An 8,923-nucleotide genomic window follows, 5' to 3' on the forward strand; every position below is an offset into this window, starting at 1 on the left:
TTTTCAATACTAATAATACTAGCAATAGTCATTAGGCTTACACGAATAAGCATATCAAATTGTTATAACTACATCTATTTTTTACATTGACTATTTTTTGGGTTATATCCAATTTCAGTTTTTTTTTTGGTTTTCTTATTCTTTGTTTTGAAATACTAGCCATTGTTTTTTTTTGTTATGATTGTGGAATACTATCTTTTATGATGGGGGGACTTATCAAATTGCTGTTTATAAATAAAATCTGAAAAATATATTCTTTGTGACTTTCATTTGTACATCAATATAACAAAATACCTCAACATTAATGACATCTATTAAGAATTTAACAATAAACATATCTAAGTAATTTTATAAAATTTCTAGGCATTTCATGTGTACAAGTCTTTGAATCTTCATGTCTTACACACATAGACATAGACACACGCACACACACGTGCACACACACAGACACACAGACACAGACACAGCCACAACCACAGACACAGATAGACATGCACGCATGCACGTGTATGCACACACACACACACACACACACACACACACACCCCACAGACACACATGCACACGTGCGCACACACACACACAGACATGCACACGTGCGCACACACACACACACAGACATGCACAGACACACACACATATAGACACACACAGACACAGACATAGACAGACACACCCAGACACGCACATGCACGCACGCAACATGCATACACACACACACACACACCCACAAACACACACACACACACACACACACACACACACACACACACAGACGCACCCAGACACACGCACGCACGCACACACACACACACACACACACACACACACACACACACACCCACCCACCCCTACCTTTCCTTTACTGCTCATTCGAAGCTTGATATTTTTCTTTACCCTACAAATATTACGGCTGCCTTGAGCATTGCACATACAACCACAAATTCACTTTACTGCTCATTCAAAGTTTGATATATATCTTCATCCTACAAATTTTATGGCTACCTTGAACACCACACATACAACCACAAATTCTTTTCTTTTCTATATTTTTCCTATTGGAAAGGTAATTGCTTTCACTATTCCTTTTGTGATTCTTTGGTGCAACTTGTAAGTTCTTTCTCAAATCTTGCTGCCGTTGATTGCTGGTCTTTAACATCATCAAATGCCACATTTCATAGAGGTTAGAACTCTTGTGAGCCATCAAAAAGAGGCACACAAATTTGTTCTTTCATTTCCCTCCAATTGTCTTTTGAAATTCCTATGGATATGCTTAGAATTCCTCATTAAATGCTTTCAAATATAGAAGTCAAGGTTGGTAAGCTATATCAAACAATTTGTTGATTTAAATGAAAAAATGATAAAACTATGGACAAAGTCTTGCTACTTAGAAAATTGACGAGTTGTGTTTATTTTCTAAAAACTCATTAGTTTCTTTGTCCATTTTAGGCACTTATCAAGAATGAAATGTCAAGGATCAATTGCCTTTTTGAACACTCCCCGAAACATCCAAATTGAATAAATTAATTCATTTCTAACATAATACGTCAATTAATCCCTTCAAACTTTAAAATCTTGAAATTATGAAATAAGATATTTTTAAAATGAAATTAAACATTATATTTATCTTTTATTTTTTGAATGAATTGATAAATCTATTATTTTATCCATGAACATTCTAAAAATACACTTGTAGCTGCAATCTATTTAAAAAAGAACAAGAAGAAAAGAAAAGTTAAATATGAAAGCCTTTTTTTGACCTAATTACTTGTGAGCTCAGCTCTGCATCACTCCTTGAATGTCAATATTTGCATTGTTAAGGAAATGCCCTTAAAAGTGTTGGATTGTTCTCGAATTCAAAAGAACAAATCTCAAAGGCCCAAGATAATTAATTGACTCTCTTTTTGGTTTCAGTTGCTTGTTGATCGAAATATAATCCTTGGCTCAAAATAACGACTTGTTGGCAAAAGTGACTTTCAACGAGGGTTCAGGTTTTGGATGCATTAGGATTCTATAGTGTGTTAATTATAATGTTTTTAAAAAAGCTTTAATTATACCCGCTTTCATGGCGCCTAAAGGGAAGCCCTCACTCACTCATTGTATTCTGAGCCTTTTTTAACCTAATATGTTTTTGAGTGTCGATTTTTTATTATTATGAGTTAATTTATCTATTTATAATATAAAATGCAAAGTTCCACGCTTAAATTTCTAATCCATGACCAAATTCTCAGGGTCAGATGTACAGTCATTAAATTGGTAAGAGTGCAAGCTGAATGACATATTCCTTGTACAGGAAGAGCTTGACGCGTTTGCCATCAATATCGTAGTGTACTATTGCACGAATTGAATGGCAAAGGTGCCTTGAGTTGTTTAGTGTTGCATTGCTTTATAGCAAGTCTTGAAGGATTGGGATATATAATTGGCTAGTGTTAATGTCTGGAAATACCTCGCATCTTCGACTAAATGATACAACATTGTTCGCTCCTCTAGGTTTCAATCAGATTTAAAATTTTGAAATGAAAGAGGCAAATTTGTTTTACTTTCTATATAGGAAGTTCATAGAGCATAGGAAATTGAAGGCTACATAACTTAGCTTATCTAACCAAAAAAAACTACCGACACTCACACAAACCTAACAACCACACTAAAAGAGATAAACAAATAAAAAGTAGAAAGATTAAACACCTAATCTGTCTTGAGGGAAAGAAACCCCCCTTCGGTTAAAACGAGGAAAACACTAAGATTTTCCTTTACCTCCCTTTCTCTGGGAGCAAAGCTTTATGTTGAATAGAGGAGATGATTCCTTATGATGTTTTCCAATAATTGGGATCATTCCCTCCTTGACCAATGAAAATGCCTTCTGCAAATTGAGAATTAGCCTAGATCTATTGCACCAGATCCAACAATAGAAACTTGGATAGAGCCAATAACTATAGTTCAAAAAGAAGACAAAACAACATGAACATAACCAACAATGGTAGAACCAACAGAAATAGCCTCTGTTAGCATACAACCCACCATAGCTTCTAGGAAATAGAAGGAAACATTCGAAGACTGAAGATTGACAATGACAACAGGGCAATCGAGAGAAATACTAACAAACCCTGCAATAATAGAAACAATGCCAATACCAACATCATCAACATCCAAACCAACCACCACACCACCCACAACAACACTAGTAGCATTAATCGAAATAGGAACAACATGAACAGGCTCAACAGTGGGGGAAACCTATGCAACCTTTTTAGCAACAATATAATGTTCAGAAGATGCCTCCTTCCACCAAGAGGAAGTCTTTTTAGGCTTAGTCCTCTGTATATGACATTGAGTCACCAAAGGCCTATTGTTGTAGCATTTTCTACATTTGAAGGGAATCCCTTCATAGTCCAAAGTGTGAACCCAACTTCCATTAGGAAGCTCAACATTAATTTTCTTAAGCAAACCCTTAGAAATATCCACCTCAACAAGGATTCTCATGTAAGTGGAATACAAAATATTTGACGAGTCTTCATCAACTATCAAGAAATCACCAATCGCTTCACCTATAACATTCAATAGGAAATTAGATTTAAGATGTCTCTGGCTCACGCTCTCGCTCTGGTTGCATTTCAAAATGATGATGTTCCCACCCACCGTCTTCTTGCTATTGTGCTCCCCGATTCAACTACTGCATGTGGGGGTGTCTTGCCAGCGGTCGCTGTTCTTGGGAACTCTTTTGCCCTTGCTGTTGCATCTGGTGGTGGGTCTTTTGGGCTGTCTCAGATGTTGCTAGGGTCTTCCCAGATGACCCTCTTAGGGTCTCGGGTAGCTACGAGGAGGTCAACGATTTCATATGCGGATGTGGTTGCTTTCGAGGCAGGTATCTGTGGTCTTGTCTCTGTTGGGAGAGGGGGACACTGTCCTTTGGTGTTGCCTGTCTTTGTAAGTAGCCCCATTGTGGTTAATCTTGATTCAGATACTATGGATGAGATCTTCAAAACTGCGGAGGATTTCTCTTCTATTGCTGCTATTTTTCGTTTTAGGGGTTTCTGGCCCTCTCTATTGGATCTACATGTTTGGATTTCCAAACATTGGGAACCAATCATAATTGATACAGTTTAGATTTACCTTATGGCAAGGGGTTTTTTAATTGTGAAATTTGAAAATGCTGCAAATAGGAAAACCGAGCGATTTCCCCTGATGGCCAAACCTTGGTATCATGGGTTTGATCCTCTTAATGAATCCTTTAATAAAATACCTTTATAGGCAAAATTTCCAAGCCTTACCCTTCATCTTTGGCTAGATTTAGTCTTAGAGTCTATGGGGGAGGCTATTGGGGATTTCCAGATGGTTGATTCGGATTCTTCTGATATGTTTAAGACGATGCATGCTCGTATTCTTATGGAGGTTGATGTTTCAAAGGGTCTCCCTGAACAGATTACTTTGGCTTCTCCAAATGGTATTTGGACCTAGAATCTTGATTATGAGGGTATTCCTTTCAGATGCAAGAAATATCACAATACTGGCCATCTCGTTGCACAGTGTTCCTCTGATAAGGTTAGATCGAAGAAATCACCTTCTTGGTGGTTGGGGGTTTCAGACCATCATTATACAGTTCGAAAAATTTCCAAGGAAGGGGGTGTGGCGGATTGCTCACCTCAGATTGATCATTCTTGGGCAGTTGCTATTGCTGTTGTCTTTGATGCTACAAATGCTGTCTCTAGGGCAACTTTTGTCCAGAATGTTAAGGCTGTCCCTTATTTTTCTACTGTCTATATCTAGAACATTGTTGTTGGAGTTGGTTCAGCTGTCTTATCTCTTGGTGATGTGGGTATTAATGCCCATGTTTCTTTTGGGAGGGTTTTGGGGGTTAGCTATGGTGCTACCCCTTTCCCTTCTATGGATACTGTTGCGGTCTGCCCTGGTTCTTTAGGTTTATCTCTGGATTGGCAGATGGCTGCTGAAAGGGTGGAGGATGGATGAACATCAGTTAAAGGAAAAAAAGTCAAATCCTCCAAACCTTCATTTGATGTCTTTATGTTCTCAAAAGAGTGAGCCAAAATGTAAATCTTGACGGTCCTTTGTTGTATTTTACTGGGTTGGTTTAGCCCTCTTGTTGGGAACTATGGCGAGTTACTCTAGTTTGCTGGGTGGTGTTCCACATTTGTGTTAAGATCCTTCATTGCTATATCTTTCTTTTCCCTTTGTACAAGGTTTCAAGTCCTTTCAAAACTTGTTTTTACTTGATCAAAACATTCAACAGGGAATCAACCTAAAGATGAAGAGAAAGGTAGGGAAGCCGAACCCAAATTGGAAACTTGGTAAAAGATTTAGTAGGATGGGAGAAATAAGGGCACCACAGTTTCATCAGCTATAGATGGTGCTATGAAGAACCAAGAGAAAGAAGGACGATAAAGGATCTTCTTTCAATCCTTTGTGTCATCGAACTTAACTATAAAAAACCCCCTTGATCATGGGGAAAATATGGATAGTACCTGATAAAATAGGATCTCGTGGAGATCCACACATGCAAATATGAAAGACTCGGCCATAGGCCTTGAAAGTGACAAATCACAAGATGATCTAAAAGATTTCTGGAAGCATCCACAATGTCTTTTACCATGTCCTCCAAACGAAGCAAGAAAAGATAACATATAGGAAAGGGATCCTTCCCCTTAGAGCCTGATCCATTACTAGGAAGAGGAACTAAAGGTCGTGCAACAACCCTAGCAACATACAAGAAAGAACCTCCAAACACCCTAACGCCATCAACATGCTAGCTCTAGTGCTCACACCAACACCCTGTTAGCTTCAGTGCCAATACCCTTGCCCTAGTGCCTACGAGAAATACAACGTGCCTTGAATTGTTTACTATTGCATTGCTTTATAGAAAATCATGAAGGGTTGGGATAAATAGTTGGCTAGGGTTTATATTTTGAAATACTTCGTAGCTTCAACTTAATGTTACAACATTGTTCACTCTTCTCTAGGTTTCAATAAGATTAAAAATTTTAGAATGAAAGAGGCAAATTTTCTCTACATTCTTAACATGAAGCTCATAGAGCATAGGCAATTGAAGGCTACATAACTAAGCTTATATTTGTTTTAGTTTTTTTATGAGAGAAAAGTTTGAATTCTCAATTTCTCATGACTCTTTTTAAGAAAGCTTGTTTTCTTTGTTGATTTTGATTTGTTTTGTGAACAGTGATTTTTATTATTTGTCTTAAATTTCAATTATCACTATTGAAATTGAGTTCATTTAGGAGGTGAAATTCAATTTTTATAACTGAATTTGTTGAGTTAATTTTTGTTTGATAAACAAATAATGTTTTTAACTAAAGTAAGTGGGAAATGACATTTTGTTAATGCAAACCATTAGAACAAAAAGCTATTGTGGGACTAAGAAACATGGTTATTGGTTACCTATAGGTAGTTAAAGTACAATACTGCAAACTTCAATTTGACCTAAACGGCCAACTAATGAAGATCGGAGTTAAGACGAGTGAAAGGGTCCAATGAAATAATTTGAGATTTATGGGCTGAAAGGGAATGCTCCTTTTATTATTATTATACAATAGTCCATGAAAAAACATTATTTTTTAAGGAAAGAACGAGAACTTTATTGGCAAATCCATTCGAAGCAACATAGAAGTCAAACAAATGAGACATCATATTTGAAGGAGGAAATTCACAATCTAGAGAGAGGGTGTCAAGAGTAATATACAAGATAAGACATGTGCTTGAAAGAACACACATGTTTTGAGGCGAAGGGATATTTAGGAAAATGGATGACCATAGTAAGAAGAACAAATACTGAAGTGATAGTGGCCACATGATGCAAGGAGATATGAACCATTGAAGTAGGAACAATGGTTGGATAGGGGGTCACAACTTCTATAGGAGAATTAGAACCATAGTTTCAGTCTAGCGACAAAATCATAGGATAACATTATTCAACATCTTTTCACTAGGTTGGAGAGGAGTGATGTCTAGAGCCATTGGGACAATAAGAGGCCAGTTGCTAGTGGTAATTTAACATCTACACTTGAATAAGATACTCTGAAGTCTAGGGGATTTTTGCAATAAAACTCACTAATAGTATCATAGAAGCAAGTGGTTTGGAGAGGTTGAAGTTTGCTAAAATCCTCACATAAGAGGGTTAAGAAAAAAAAGATGGTATTATGGTCAACTTTAATGAAACACCCCAACTTATTGCCAATAGATTAGAATTATAAAGGGAGGTGGAGGAGCTTGTGCTAAGTAGGGGAAAACACGATAGGACCCATTGAAGGATTGAAGATGGTGTCCAAGGAAAAAGGGGTAGAAAAAGGGAAAATGAATTGTGCATGTAAATTCCATTTCTACACACCCAATGCCAAATAAGTATCTCTATCATTTGAATGCTTTAACAAAGAAACCATAACCACAAGGAGGAGCGTCCATGCAACTAGGGGACTGCATTAGACAAAAGAGGTGTTGTCATGTTCATTAGGTATAAGGAGGCCAAAACATTAGGAGAATCACCTCATCATCAACATATGGAAAGTGGAAGAATCAGAGTTTGGGATAGTCAAATGACTAGGTGGCAATGTCTTTACAATGTGAGAGAATATTTTGTAGCTAGATGACAATTACAGGAACACTGTCTACATTGAAAGGGGAGGTCCTCATAATTATAATCTAGTAATTGAGTCTAACTCCCGTCCCCAGCCGTGAAAACAACATCCCCCAAAAGGGGTGTGGATATGACAATATCAATTGGAATGCATAGGACGGTAGCAAGGCCCATAGTTGTTCTAGCGTCAACCACCTTTAAGAAACAACCAATATAGTTTCCAATAGCCTTTAAGTAAGAAATTTACCAAAATGGAAGGGGACACACACCAAGAAGTTTAGAAAGAGGGTTAAAGTAGATTGTCTAGGCTTAAGATAAGGTCATATAAAATTTTAATGACTGTTTTTAGGCTTGAGTTTTTGGAATAAAGTAGCTTAATTCAGCCTATCATTTAAAGACTAATTGATGAACAAAGAGAGTTAACCAATTCATTTGGGATTCTATTAAGTAGATTAATTGTATGTATTCAAAGAATGTCTCACCTTGGATGGATTTGTTTATACTTTAGTTTTATTTGGTTGTAGGAATATATTTGTGAGACATTGTAGCACAAGAAATATTGGGTTATTTTTGGATGCAATATTGTTGATTATCTCACTTGTATTGGATTTGACATGATGCATGGAATTAAAGAACAAATAAACTATTCAAATGATGATTCTTGGAAAGAATAGGTTGAAACAAGAAGAGATAGACTCATAAGAACTATGTAATGAGGTTCTCCTAGTTTGGGAATAATTTTTCTTGGAGTTAAAGTGTAGAAGTATTTGAACATGTTTGAAAAACCATGATGCATGAGCATCTTGGGTGTAAGAGCAATCTTGCATCACCCAAAAATATTTCCTGTTTGTTTCTAGAGGATTTCTACTTAATAAGTCAGTCATACGAGCTCAAAACGTCCTAATTTTAGAGGTGTATGTTCATTTTGGATATATTAGTCTACTAGTTGACGACCAATGCCATATCATGAGTATTTGTGAAGTTATTGCAAATTTTTGGCGTGCAATTTTGGTCTAAAAGATTCAAGCTCAACATTGGAGGCCTTAGAGGCCTTGAATTGGTTTTGAAATGGGGTCGATTGGAGCTTGCACATGATGCGCCCTATAGATCAGAAGCTGAGGATTCTTAAAAGTGGTTATAATAGCCAATTAGAGCAATGATTTGAAAGTTACGACCTTCAAAATTTAGGCCAACCAAAATTTCCAAAATAAGTGTCAAAGGTGTATTAGGCCGACTATGTAATTTTAGAGTTATTCGGTCTTAAGGTTTTAGGTTTGATGTCTAGAGACTTCCTGGGCGGTGTAAAAATGCCTATATAAGGAATGC

The sequence above is a fragment of the Cupressus sempervirens genome, chromosome 4, assembly GCF_028749045.1.
Source record: "Cupressus sempervirens isolate cs-2001-9-10 chromosome 4, ASM2874904v1, whole genome shotgun sequence".
Lineage (NCBI taxonomy): Eukaryota > Viridiplantae > Streptophyta > Pinopsida > Cupressales > Cupressaceae > Cupressus > Cupressus sempervirens.